Genomic DNA, 14,260 nt, shown 5'->3' on the forward strand with positions numbered 1-14,260 from the left:
ATCTTCAGCAGGCTGATGCAGAGGCACAACAACGCGATAATGTACCCTCTGATACGGGGGAAGACTGACAGTGTGTTCCACACACACTTCCGATAGTTTTCTTACAGTCCTCCACATACGGATTTCAGCATTTATATATGACTAATCATCTTCCTGCAAACAGATCTTGAACTATGGAGGTTGACTCATTTGCTCAATAACCATACGGATTAGTTCTAACTTTTTGTCTATCTTACTGTGCCACTTCCATGATTACTTTTTCCTCTTAAACTGCTTAATTAGTTTAATATAATATGAAAGCCTGAGTGAGGGGTTCGGTTTATTATGCGGTGTTATTTTCATAAAACTCGGTGGCAGTTGGCTGAGAGACCCGGTTAGCGGAGTATTGCTGGCTGTGATGCTAGCGATCCTGGGAAGTCTGTTTCACGTTGCTGCAGGTGTTGCATTGGACCCTCGCAGGCCCTTTGTTTCCCCTGTCTGGAAACGTACTGGTTCTAAGTTTCATGATTGTTTTTATGTGTTGTTCTGTATATTCTTTTCTTTTCCTTTCCGTACCCATTTTCCTTAGCTCTCGGTCCGGTGGTGAGTATAGTTATTGCTCTGTTTGAGCACTCCTGTATTATTTACATATGTGTCTACTATTGCTTTATTACACCTTTGACATTTTGCTATGTACACTCTTAAATTTGGATCGTGGAATGTAGGGGGAGCAAATACGCCACAAAAAAGGAGGAAAATATTGTTATAGCTTAACAAACATCTCATTTTCCTTCAGGAGACACATTTACTTGCCCAAGATGTATTAGGTTTAGTATGCTAGGCTGGACGGAGCTTGGTTCAGCTTCATATTTTTTGAAGAAAAGAGGAGTAGCAATATTAATTAAGAAAAATGTCAACTATGAGGTATATACTACTACGGCTGACCCTGAAGGCCGTTATCTTCTTTGTGATTCCAAAGTGGCTGGCACTAGATATTTACTATGTAGCGTTTATGCACCGAATGTTTATTCCGTGAATTTTTTTCAAACGATTATAGCAGAACTGCATCCATTTGTTACTCAACCTAATATTATATGTGGAGAGTTTAATCTGATATCCTCGCCCTCTAGGTATGGTAGCAGTGATTAAGTCTATAATATTTCCCAAGTTCTCCTATACTATGCAAATGTTGCCAATAATGTTATCTAATGCGGACATAAAGCGACTTGATTCTATGATTAGCAGATTCTTATGGAAAGGAGGAAAACCCAGGGTAGCCAGAGCCAAATTATGTGTACATCGTAAACAGGGAGGACTGAGCCTCCCAGACTTCAAGATGTATTCTTATGCTTTTTTCTTTCGCTACATCACAGACTGGTTATACGAGATAAATAATTTTGTACTATATGATTTGGACTGTGCATTGATAGCCCCTTACTCTCCAAATGCTTTGCTCTACAGAAGATGTTTTTGACCCAGGGGGTCGGATGTATGGTTATTTGGAGTTGAAGGAGAAATATGCTCTCCCCTCCAATACTTATTTAGCATATTACCAGCTTCGACACTATGGCCCTCATTCCGAGTTGATCGCTCGCAAGGCGATTTTAGCAGAGTTACACACGCTAAGCCGCCGCCTACTGGGAGTGAATCTTAGCTTCTTAAAATTGCGACCGATGTATTCGCAATAATGCGATTACTAACTACTTAGCAGTTTCAGAGTAGCTCCAGACTTACTCTGCCTGTGCGATCATTTCAGTGCTTGTCGTTCCTGGTTGACGTCACAAACACACCCAGCGTTCGCCCAGGCACTCCCACCGTTTCTCCGGCCACTCCTGCGTTTTTCCCGGAAACGGTAGCGTTTTCAGCCACACGCCCCTGAAACGCCGTGTTTCCGCCCAGTAACACCCATTTCCTGTCAATCACATTACGATCGCCGGAGCGAAGAAAAAGCCGTGAGTAAAAATACTATCTTCATTGTTAAATTACTTGGCGCAGTCGCAGTGCGAATATTGCGCATGCGTACTAAGCGGAATTTTACTGCGATGCGATGAAATATACCGAGCGAACGACTCGGAATGAGGGCCCATGTTCACTCATTGCCTAAGCCCTACGACTCAAATTCTACCCCAGATCCACTATCAATACTTGTTGATCTCCTTAAAAGTATCCCATATAAAACAAAATATTTATATGAAAACCCCAGCCGTTCCATTCCTAATAAGATATGGTGTAGGTTAGAAGGTTCATGGCAACATGACCTCTCACGTACTAATTTTCATACACAGGTTCTATCCCATTATGATACAGCTTTGAAACATTTGAAATCCTCTTATCTGCAGGAAATTAATTTTAAAACGGTACACAGAGCCTATACCTCACAAGCATTTATCATAAGCTTCACCCTGACTCCACTGCTACTTGTCTGAAATGTAGGGGTTTAGTTACTACTTATATACATCACTTTTGGGAGTGTGGTGTGATAAAGAAATTTTGGAATAAAGTTTTAGTATTTATTAATACTACCTTTGACATGAATTTATCCTTACTGCCCCTTCCTTTCCTCTGTGCTAATTTTACAGAATGGCTTACTGAAGGCTTGGCAAAAAGCACAATACCCGTACTGATAAATATAGGAACAATTGCCAAAAAAATTACTTTATCACATTGGATCGTTAGAACCGCCACACTTTCTGAACTCAAAACACTTCTTTTAAAAACCTTATACATGGAAAGACAGACGGTTCAACCAGACTTAGAAAAAGGAGCAATCTCATTTTATAAAAAAATGGGGTTCATACATTGACATTCTGGATGATACTACCCAATCACGGATCTTTAAACTTTTCGATAAGACAAATTGGTGAACATATCGTATTGATAAGGGACTGTATGCTTGATGTCACCAGACTCTGAAAGAGTCTGTGCCTTTGAGTTAACATAATTCTTGCTCATTTTTGAAATATCATAATTACATTGCCAAATGTTTTATTACCCCACAAACCTATTACCTACCTCCAAATTTCTAGGAGCCGCTCTTTTAGGTATGTTGTGTCTACCTTACCACCACCGAACCAGAAATTTATTTAGTACCCTTCCCTTGTTTCCCTCTTTCTATGGTTTACCTTTGCACTTGTGTTATTATTGATTGTTTCTGTTATAAATTCACCAGAGTGAGGAGAGACAAATGAAGATTTCTAGGCAATTTTTAATATTGATGTGTAAGGAATACTATACATGGAGACATGTTGGACTATATGAAACAGTCAATCAATGTTTGTTTTTATTTCTGTCCAGATCTTCATTCTCCTAGTACGGTATATTGAATTGTCTTCACTTTGTGAATTATGTGATGATTGTCTTGTTCTGTTTTTCTCTCTGGGGAAAAAAAATCCAATAAATATATTTAAAAAAAAAAAAAGATCCACAGGTAGAGCTAATTATTTCACTAGTGATTATGTGAGGACACCTGGAAAACATGCACTGTGTGAGTTTGTGAGGACCGAGTTTGAGGAAATGTGATCTAGCAGATGCACAGGTGTATTCATTACTCACTGATACATTTTAAAACATCCAAGTGGAGCTAATTATTTCACTTGCAATTCTGTGAGGAGACCTGGAAAACGTGAACTGTTTGGGGTCCTAAGAACAGAGTTTGAAAACCTGCGATTTATACCTCTGAAGGAAACAGTTTTTAAATGGCCAAAGTTATTAAAAACTAGTTATTATCCAGTTACAGAAAAATAGCTGGTCAAATAGGGTTTGTAGAAACCTCTTTCTTCTGACAAAGCTTACTAGCAAGACAAAGGATATAGGTGATTGCAGTTATTCCAGTGGTAACATATACGACTTTCAGATCGCAATGCCGGGTCCCACCCGGGAATTTAAAACGGGTCCTTCCTGGGTGGGACCTGGCATTGGACCCTTCACACCGCCAACCCGACCCGGCAACATGCCAGGTTGGATTGCCATCCAGGGGCAGGGACGGAGCCGGAACGGGGGCTGGCGCTGGGAGATGACATCATCTCTGCGCCACCTCTCCCTATGCAGTGAACGGGTACCATTACGTTCACACTGCGCCTGACCCGGTAATAACCCTTCTTTTTTTATTAAATATTTTATTGAAGAACTGCACATGTATATATACAAACAATACCAAAAATGTACATATGAAGATACTCGGAATATGAACAATGAGATACAAAGCATTGTGACAGAAGTATATCAAAATATGATCACACAAACGTAATTATACGGGAAACATATAACATATAGCGCTGAACAGTTTTAGAAAGGAGGGTTGCCAGTTGCAAGCATGGAAAGGTTATACCAAGAAGTTAAAGAAACTGCTGCTCGTAGCAAATTTTTTAGGGTTGGTGACAATGATTTTACATGGGGCAGCCATATAGCAAAAAATTTATCAGCAAGACTTTTCAAGCCAATCCATTTGGAACAGATGAGAGACCCTAGGTAAAAACAGGGACAATGTTAAGGAGTCAGGCGTGATCCATTGAGACAATATTGTTTTCCGCACTGCAGCTGCTAATTTGGCAAGTAACAATCGTTGTCCCGAAGGGAGTCTGGCTTGGGTAGGAGACGCATATATATCTCATAATGCCTATTCAGGAGTGGGAGTAAAAGTTACGTCATAAGTGTTTTTTATATAGTGACCAACAGTCATCCAAAATTTGTGAACTTCAGGGCAACACCACATGCAGTGGTATAAACCCACATCTGGCTCTGCGCATTTGAAGCAATTTGAATCTGTGGATTTACCCATTAGTAAACATTTTTTTTTGGGTATAATATGCCCGATGCAATCATTTGTACTGCATCTCCATGTAGGAGGCAGAAACTAAGGTCCTATTGAGACGTGTAAATGCGGAAAGAATTGTGGCAAGAGGAATGTTAGGTAAATCTATGGTCCATGTCGTCATATCTGTTTGAAGATTGCCTAAACAAAGCTGATGTTTAATATGCATATACAGTAAGGAGTTAGTGCATACCATCAGTAGCATGTCTAACCATGACATCCAGCCCATTTGAGGTGTCTTTATCAGTTAATTGGGAAAGAACAGTAGAGGTATAACTGCGAAGTTGGTAATACACAAATCATGGAATAGTGAAGTGTGGATATGTTTCACACAATCGGTGGTAAAGCAACAATTGTAAATTACCACTTTCCAGTACATGTAAAATTAAGCGAAGACCCCACTGGTCCAATTTGTGGACACCAAAGAACCTAAGATCAACGGGGCATACACTGAAGCGTTATGGTGAAGGGGTTGGAAAATAGTGTTATGGGATGAGTCCCCTAAGCCGGAGCGAGACAGTTGCCAGGCAGTGCAAGTGGTCGTAAGCAACAGATTACTGTACACGTGGGGGGTAACTAGAAGGCCTCATATGTAACAAGCTAGTCAGAGGTACTGTATATCTGGACAGAAGGATTGTTCAGGACAGTATTAGCGTAATTGCCAGTGGCATGTATCCAATCTACCGCATATAGTTTGCTGCTAATGCATAGGTACGTATACAAGGCAAATTAATACCGCCTAAGGAGGAGGACTGATTTAGTTTAAACAGCGAAATTCTAGGCTTTTCCCCACCCAGATAAAAGTACTAAAGGCCTTGTTCAAAATTTTTAGAGCCGGGTCTTTCAAGAGGATAGGGAGCATTTGTATGGCAAATAACAATCGAGGGAATGATATCATCTTAATAAGATGACATCTGCCTATGTATGACAATGGTAATATCGCCAGGAGTGAAAGTCTGATAATGTGCGGGCAATCAGGCCAGGGAAATTAGCCACATACAAGTCAGTCGGTTTCACTGGTATATTTAAGCCTAGATATGTGAGCGAAGAGTCCGCCCAAAGAAACGAAAAGCTTTCTGTCCAGCCTTCCCTAGCACCCACATGTAAGGCCAGTGCCTTGGTTTTCGATTTATTTATTAAAAATCCGGAAACTTTTTCAAAATCATGTAATATTTGTAGGAAACTCGGGAACGCCTCATGCGGCTTTGTGAAATATAATAGAAGGTCGTCTGCGTATGCTGAAACCTTCAGTACATTCGGGCCTATCTCTATTCCACTCAATAGATTATGCAAATGAAATAGTCTAATCAAAGGATCTATTGCCAAGTTGAATAATAATGGGGACAGTGGACAGCCCTGTCTAGTGCCACGAAACAAAGTAAAACTGGGGGTATTCAAGCCATTAATAGTCAGGAAGGCATTGGGTGAAAAGTACAATTTGCAAAATAGAGTGATAAACCCCACTCCGAAATTTTGAAGATGCAAAATACGAAGTAAATGAGCCCAGGATACCCCGTCAAAGGCTTTGTCTGCATCATAGCTAACTAAAAGGGATATACCGTTTGGTTCAGTTAGGGACTGGGTCAGAGCAGCCACTACCTGCCGTATGTTATGGACTGAGGAATGGCCTTTTACAAATCCAGTTTGTGAGGGATGGAGTAATTCTGGTAATACAGCCTGTAGCCATCATGCTATAATAGTCGTCAATAAATTAAGGTCTTGATTGAGGAGGGATGTTGGGCGGTATGACATGACCAGTGTGGGGTTTGTACCTGGTTTTGGTTGGATAATGATTCGAGCTCGGTTAAAATCAGACTGGGGCTCTTTTCCCAATAATATAGAATTAAACAAAGTCAGGAGATGTGGAGATAAGTGAGGAGACAAACGTTTATAATATTCAGCCCCCAATCCATCAGGTCTACCTGAGTTCCTGTTCTGATATAGGATCAACCAGAGCATCTCTTTCAGCATCTGTCAATATTGGCGCATTCGCCTTTGTAAGAAAGGCCATGCCTAATGAGGGATTGTCAGGGGGAGCAGTATATAACCGCATGTAATAGTCCAAAAAGGAACTGGCAATTTCCGGAGCGGAAGTTAATTGTTCCGTGTCTGAAATAATTCTTGGTATGTGTATTTGCGATCATTGACTGCGAACTACAGAAGCCAACATTTTGCCAGCTTTATTACCCCATCTAAAGTAGCGATTCTTTTGGTGGTCTAGGGAGTGTTGTGCTTTCTCAGTGCACAGGGCATCATACATAGTCTTGGTATCAGTGTACAATTGGCGAGTCTCAGAAGTGTTAATACGTAACATGGCAGAATAAGAATCTGACACAGCTAAACTGAGCTCATGCAATCTCGTATTCATAGCTTGGCAGCGACATATGCAATTATATGGCCTCAAAGCAATGGCTTAGAAGCGGCCCAGAAGAGATTCACATCATCAACATGTTGAATGTTGACATCTACATAATTAAGGAAGTGTTGTTCTAAGGACAATTTAAAATCTGGAGAATCTGCTAAAGTAGGAAGGGAACCACCAATTAAAAGAAAGCATTTTAGGGGAAGGAAGTGTCAGTGTAAACTAAGTTGAGGCGTGATCCGATACAGCAATATTCTCTATTTTCGAACGATGTATCCTAACTAATAAAGAGGTGGGAATCAGCCAAAAATCTATTTCGGAGGAAGTGTGATGCGGGTGGGAATAAAATGTGTAATCCCTATCCACGGGATGTTGATAACTTCCAGGGGTCAGAAAGATGTAGGGAGTCCATTAATAGGGCAAGAGCAGCAGGTGGTGTGGGTGGTAGCATTGGATTTGTCCAACGATTGGTTTAGAGTGGTACAGGTTGAGTATCCCTTATCCAAAATGCTTGGGACCAGAGGTATTTTGGATATCGGATTTTTCCGTATTTTGGAAAAATTGCATACCATAATGAGATATCATGGCAATGGGACCTAAATATAAGCTCATAATGCATTTATGTTTTATATGCACCTTATACACACAGCCTGAAGGTAATTTTAGCCAATATTTTTTATAACTGTGCATTAAACAAAGTGTGTCTACATTCACACAATTCATTTATGTTTCATATACACCTTATATACACAGTCTGATGGTCATTTAATACAATATTTTTAATAACTGTGTGTATTAAACAAAGTTTGTGTACATTGAGCCATCAGAAAACAAAAGTTTCACTATCTCACTCTCGCTCAAAAAAGTCCGTATTTTAGAATATTCCGTATTTCGGATATTTGGATATGGGATACTCAACCTGTATTAAAATCCCTCCCTAGAATTATGTGTCCCGTGGCCCAGTCCTGCAATTTAACATAAAACTCAGTAAAAAAATACATTGTTAGGGCCAGTCGGAGCATATGATGTCACTATAGTAAACAATTCCCCTTCCAACCATAACTTTACAAAAATAAATCGTCCTTCAGGGTCACATAGCTTATCTATTATTGTGTATTGCATGGCTTTGTTAATAATAACAATCACCCCCCGCCGCTTAGGAGGCAAATATATAGTTCAAAAGCCAATTATCCCTAAGAGTGTTGGGATCACCTTCTTTCCAATGCCCATTCTTGTAAGACTGCAATATGTGGCCTAAATCGCTTTAAATGTTGCAGCACTTTCTTCCATTTCAAAGGTGTATTTAGGCCCTCTACGTTCCAAGTCAAAAATTTGATGTGTTCCCGGTTTAGTAAGTGATGCAGTATGAGTGTGTGCCATATCAATCTATCAATCTATTCCTAGTTTCAGAAACAAGTATCAAGAGTCGTACTTAAAGTAGGCAGTCCCCCTTGTCCCAGCCAGCAGGGGCACTACCAAGAGAAACATAGTGTGTACAATAGACCACAATACTGATGTAAAACAAAAAAATATATTCGGCAGTTCTAACATTTTTTGTAATTTTACAAACCTAAACAAAAGGCCAACAGGGACAGTTTTCAGCAGTGGTAAATGTAGTGATTCTAGATAGGCGGGGGTAGAAAAGGAAAAGAAAAAAGGGAAGCCTCAGAATGTCCTACAGTGGAAAAGGGTGTGTGTGTGTGGGGGGGGGGGGGGGGGGGATGAGGGAGACCAGGTGTACCATAATAATACAATTTTACAGTAGTAAAGCGACAGCAACGGTGCTGCAAGTCGCCAAACAAAAAACAGTAATAATGCAAGCATGAAAAGCATTTTAGTCCATAATGAGATGTTATACTTGCAAATCAATATCGAGGTCAGTCCATGTCATCGGAGGGAAAAGTTGGTTGGCCTGAGAGAGAAGCAAGAAAAGACTTAACGGGATATACAGTCAAAGAAATGCTGTTTGCCATTGTGTTGTACCCGTAGTTTGGCAGGGTATAGGAGTGCAAAGTGGATACCAGCATCAAAGAGGGACTTGAAGACAGGCGAGAATTCTTTTCGTTTCATCGCCACTTGGTAGGAGAAGTCCTGAAACAAAAGAAGTCTGTCACCTTGGTAATTCAGGTCATGAGATTTCCTGTAGGCATCCAACATGCAGACTTTATCTACGTAGTTTAAGAATTTGAAGATGACAGGCCTGGGTCTGCGACAATCAGCTAGATGATCCGGGCCAATACGGTGTACTCTTTTTATGAGCATGGTACCAGATGCAGGTAGACAGCGCAATTCACTTGGAAGCCATGTGGAGACCAGGTCCATCAGGTATTGTTGTTTGACCGACTCAGGCAAGCCAATCAGGAGACGGTTATTACGAGAGTTTCGGTTTTCGCGATCCTCCAATTTGTTATGTACAGTATGGCCACTAGAGACGTTTCTTGAGTAGCGGTAGTAGCCTTAGCCGCTATCAGGTCATCCTCCACGTTGGAGATGCATTGCTCCGCTTCGTCAAAACGGGCACTCTTGTTCCTTGGGCTGAGTAACGGTTGAGTCAATGGCCTCCTTCAGGCCTGCCAGTTTCTTATCAAGCAATGGTGACAGTAAGTCAGATATTTCCTGGGCCTTAGCTATGGACGCGCCACTAAGTGCTTATGGGTCAGAGATTCCCTGGAGAATACTATCCCCATCAGGTGAGGATGGCGGGCTCATCGCCGAAATGGTGGACGTTCTCATTTCTCGAGATTTGGCTGCCGTGCCCCCTTTGCCTTCCCTCTGAGGCTTGGCCACAAATTTATCCATAGTAAAGGGTGACCAAAGAAGTATAAAGATATTTATCTCTTAGGTACCAAGTGACAGTCACACCGAGAATACAAAGAATTGAAGGAAGTTGGCAATAATACAATCTGACCAACAGGTGGAGGTATGTCACAAAATAACGGTGCGGACCAATTTAAAACAAAAATGTCAGAAAAGTACAGATTTATAAAAGTAGAAGGAAAAAAAAAGTGGTCATTAAATTCTCCAGTTATACAAATAAGCAGAAGTGAGAAATGAGGCTGGAGAAAGTTGCAGGGCAGAGCAAATATTCAATTACTTCAAATAGTCACACTTCGGCAAAGTGTCCCAGAAAAGACATAAATGGTATCTCAAACACTTAAATACCTCCAAAGAGTGTCCGCAATAGGCAGATAATGCTGCTTGTGGTGAACCAGTTAGTGCAGAGAGACTGCTGCTGTATACCTGCAGACACTGACTTTTTTTTTAATGTAGCAGCTGTCCGTGCTAATTATAAGTTTGGAGGAGTATTGAGGAGCAGTCACAGAGCAGGGTACTCACTGCGCAGCCCCCACCATTTCTCACACTTGTCTGGGCGGGTAATAGGTTTCAGACACCCGCTGGTTAATGGGCACTGCAGGGAGGGGGACTGTATAGGAGGGAGGACGGCACCTGCCACGTCACGCAGCTCTGTGATCCCGGCCAAGGCAGGGAGAGAAGGGGGTGCCTGCAGAGCGGACACCACCGCTAACCACACCAGTTAGACACCCGCGAGCCTCCGGATCCCGGACAGCAGACGATGCGGGGAGAGAGAGCGTAGCAGGTAAGATGGCGCCCGCTGTTTATGGCGTCTCAGCGAACACCGCAATTCCGGCCGGTACAGGAGAGTGGGGAGCCGGGGATTCCTGCCACTTGCCCACTACTATCTCCGGTGCCCTGGATGGTGATTTAGAGGAACTTCTCCTGGCATCAGCGGTCACTGACAACGCAGATGGAAGGCAGGAACGGAGGGCTCTGTGTAAAAAGCGGCTATCAGCTAGGTCCGCCTACCGGAAGTCGTTTCGGTAATAACCCTTTTTATAGCCTGGGTTGAATTACTTGGTCAGGCGACCCGGGGTTTCTGGAGTGACCCTTTCACACCACACAGCAGCTCATGTCAACCTGGCAATATACCAGGTCAATACCGGGTTATTTGTACGGTGTGAAAGGGGTAATACAGTACAGTAGCACGAATTCATGCTTACTACCTTATTCTGAAAAAGGTTAATATGAAAATTGTGAAATTAACCCATATTTGGAATTTAAATTGCTTGAGCTTCTCTTCTTCTTGGAAGCCGCATTTCTTAACCGGTTTGTTCGTACTTTTATCTTGCTGATCAAAACTCTGGACGTTATCAAAGACTAGGCTATTGGAGTTTATTTAATACATTTTTGTATTGTGATTTATTGTTGCTCTTATGTTATTATTTTGTGACATTCTGGATTTTTATTGATTAATGTTGTCCATTGAGTTGAATGGACGATGCAAGTCATTTCGTATTCCATACAATGTTAGGCTGGGTTGGAGTTGGAATAACTACCTCGGGATCCCGGCCACCAGAATTCCAGCAGCAGGGCGAGTGCTAGAAAGCGCCTTTCGGGCTAGCTGTGCTCACAACATTGCGGCCTCGGTGGCTCACTGCGCTCGTCACAGGTTCTATTCCCACTCTATGGGTGTCGTGGACACCCACGAGTGGGAATAGCCCCAGCGCCGCTGAAGGCGTTCTCGGCGGCCGGAATCCTGCCGTCGGTATTCTGACCGGAAGGATCTCGACTACATCCTGTTAGGCTGGGTACACATCATGATGATGTCTTTTTGGCGAACCGACAGCCGACGGGGCGATTTATCGTGCCGTGCGTACACACTGTGTGATGCAGTGGCACGATGGCGCAATGCACCGTGCCATGATGCATTCTCAGCATGGCATTGTACACGATATCTTCTGGTTGGCTGAGCTGCACGGCCAACCAACCAGAACATATTGTGTACAATGCCATGTGGAAGATAGTGTGTAGTACCTGTGGGAGAGTGCAATCGGGCGTACACACTCTACGATCCGGACAAAATGTCATTCTGATTTGGATGGACACAACATATTGTGTTAAGATCATTCAGATGTGTGCCCATTAAGTGTTTCAAGTCAAGAGTTAATAAGCAGGGACCTGTCCTGTAATAATGTTCTATAAATGCATGGTAAATATATGCCATCTGTATACCAAATGCTTAGTAACAGCAGTAATAACTCTCTGTAATTACCCAGTTAGCATATGCCCAGCTGCACTATGGCTTTCTGAGAAATAGTGGCATCTCTTTAGCTGACATTGAATGCATTGTACAGAGTTCTGTCTGGAGGCAAATAGAGAACATGGCATAATTTCCACAGCTGGCCTGATTCTGAGCCAGATGCAGTCACGCCCATCTTTGCATCTTTTGCGACTTTATGCTAATGCCGCTACAATGCCCTTCCTCTATGTACATCCATGCGTCTGATTATGGCCTCTGTGTGAGCAGTTCAGGGCCTGATTCCGATTTGTATGGAACTGCACAGTTGCAGGTAAGCAACTGTTCAATTTCGTACAAATAAAATGTGTATGCAGGAGGCGTCTGTAGCAGATAGATGCCTCCTGCATGCATCTGCAAGATCCCAGTGCTGCATCTGAGACTTAGCATCTGACTCGCAATAATAGCAGCTGAAGCTTACTCAGACTTGCTGTAGGATCCGGGCAGCCAGGTCCAGGAAGTCTGTAATGACGCAGGTTGGATGCCGCATTCCATTGCCACAGCATGTCCACTGCATGTCAATCATGCTGCGGCTAAGGGGGGGAGGCTGCAAGCGATATCGCAGTACCCATTCTGCACATGCACAGACCAAACATTGAAATTGTATGTAAATTATTGGGTTTGCATACAAATACTTGTACTCAAATGCTTTCAGTGACATGTCTGCAACACTCCCATAAATTGCAACACCTCCATGTGTCTTTTTAACCTCCTCCCTGTTACCTCCCAGTTATCATCTAGGAAAGCCCCTTACATTGCTGCTACTGTGCATTTACATTTGTTCTGCGACCCTATATGAACAAATTGGGGTGCTTGTGCATCCGAAAAACATTGCTACATTGCATCCAACTCAGACCGATAATGTTCTGTCAAGCCTAGTCAGCTAGGGCTGTCAGTAGAGTAGGACCACTTCTTTCTCAATCCTAAATGCCAATCCATGGGGGTCATTCCGAGTTGATCGCTCGCTGCCGATTTTCGCAGCTCAGCGATTAGGTGAAAAAACAGCATTTCTGCGCATGCGCATGCCCCGCAATGCCCACGCGTGACGTACGGGTACAAAGCCCTTTGTGGTTGTGCTCAGGTTCTAGCAAAGTTTTCAGTCGCACTGATGGCCGCAAGAAGATTGACAGGAAAGGGGCGTTTCTGGGTGTCAACTGACTGTTTTCAGGGAGTGTTTGCAGAAACGCAGGCGTGTCTAAAAAAAAAACACAGGCGTGGCTGGGCGGGTGTATGACGTCAAATCCGGACACGAATAGGCCGAAATGATCGCAAGCGCTGAGTAGGTTCTGAGCTACTCAGGAACTGCACAAACTGTTTTTGCAGAGCTCGGCTGCACAAGCGTTCGCACTTCTGCTAAGCTAAAATACACTCCCCAGTGGGCGGCGGCATAGCGTTTGCATGGCTGCTAAAACTAGCTAGCGAGCGATCAACTCGGAATGACCCCCCATGTCCGTTCAGAGAGCAAATGATCACCCCCTCAGCCTCACCCTTGACCCAGCCTTGTGAGTAAGAACATGCATTCTGCAGACTTCGGCTATGGATACTAACTTAGCAGCTGCACAGCCATTCTAAAAATACTGAGCAAGGATCAAGGTCGGATGCAAGTTGAATTTCAAAGATTTCATATGTAGCAGTAGCAGTGGTCCAGACAATAGTAATAGCATGCGGCCTGCAGGCATTGGCAAGACCTTGCCAAGTCTGCCCAATGTTTTAAAATGGAAGTCATTTAAATAACCAAATCAGGTTGGATTTGCCGTTTAACTGATTATCACCTTAAAACATCGGACAGACTCGCTGGGATCTCACCAATGTCTGCAATTCGCAGGATATTACATTTACTCCTAAACAAACAACAGAGATGACAGACATACAATTGTCCAGTTGCTACATTACTTTTCTTCAGGTGCTTAAGTGCCCTTGAAACATCTCCAATACCCCATGTTCAAGATGCTATACAATTTTGAAAGAGGAATTTCTGGATTTCAATGAACAGCCTGTAATGAGTTCTAATGAG

At 42.7% G+C, this 14,260-nt stretch overlaps 1 protein-coding gene across 4 annotated transcripts in view; it reads right to left on the reverse strand.

The window, feature by feature from the left end:
- Positions 1-3,164: 3,164 nt before the first annotated feature.
- LYRM4 (LYR motif containing 4) overlaps positions 3,165-14,260 on the reverse strand; it is a 242,501-nt gene continuing 231,405 nt past the window's right edge. For all 4 annotated transcript variants that reach the window (XM_063923092.1, XM_063923091.1, XM_063923089.1 and 1 more), the window contains exon 5: positions 3,165-3,354. The gene's annotated coding sequence lies outside the window, so the exon portion shown is untranslated. The remainder of the gene's footprint in view (positions 3,355-14,260) is intronic.

This window comes from Pseudophryne corroboree, chromosome 5 (assembly GCF_028390025.1).
Source record: "Pseudophryne corroboree isolate aPseCor3 chromosome 5, aPseCor3.hap2, whole genome shotgun sequence".
In the NCBI taxonomy this organism is placed as follows: Eukaryota; Metazoa; Chordata; class Amphibia; order Anura; family Myobatrachidae; genus Pseudophryne; species Pseudophryne corroboree.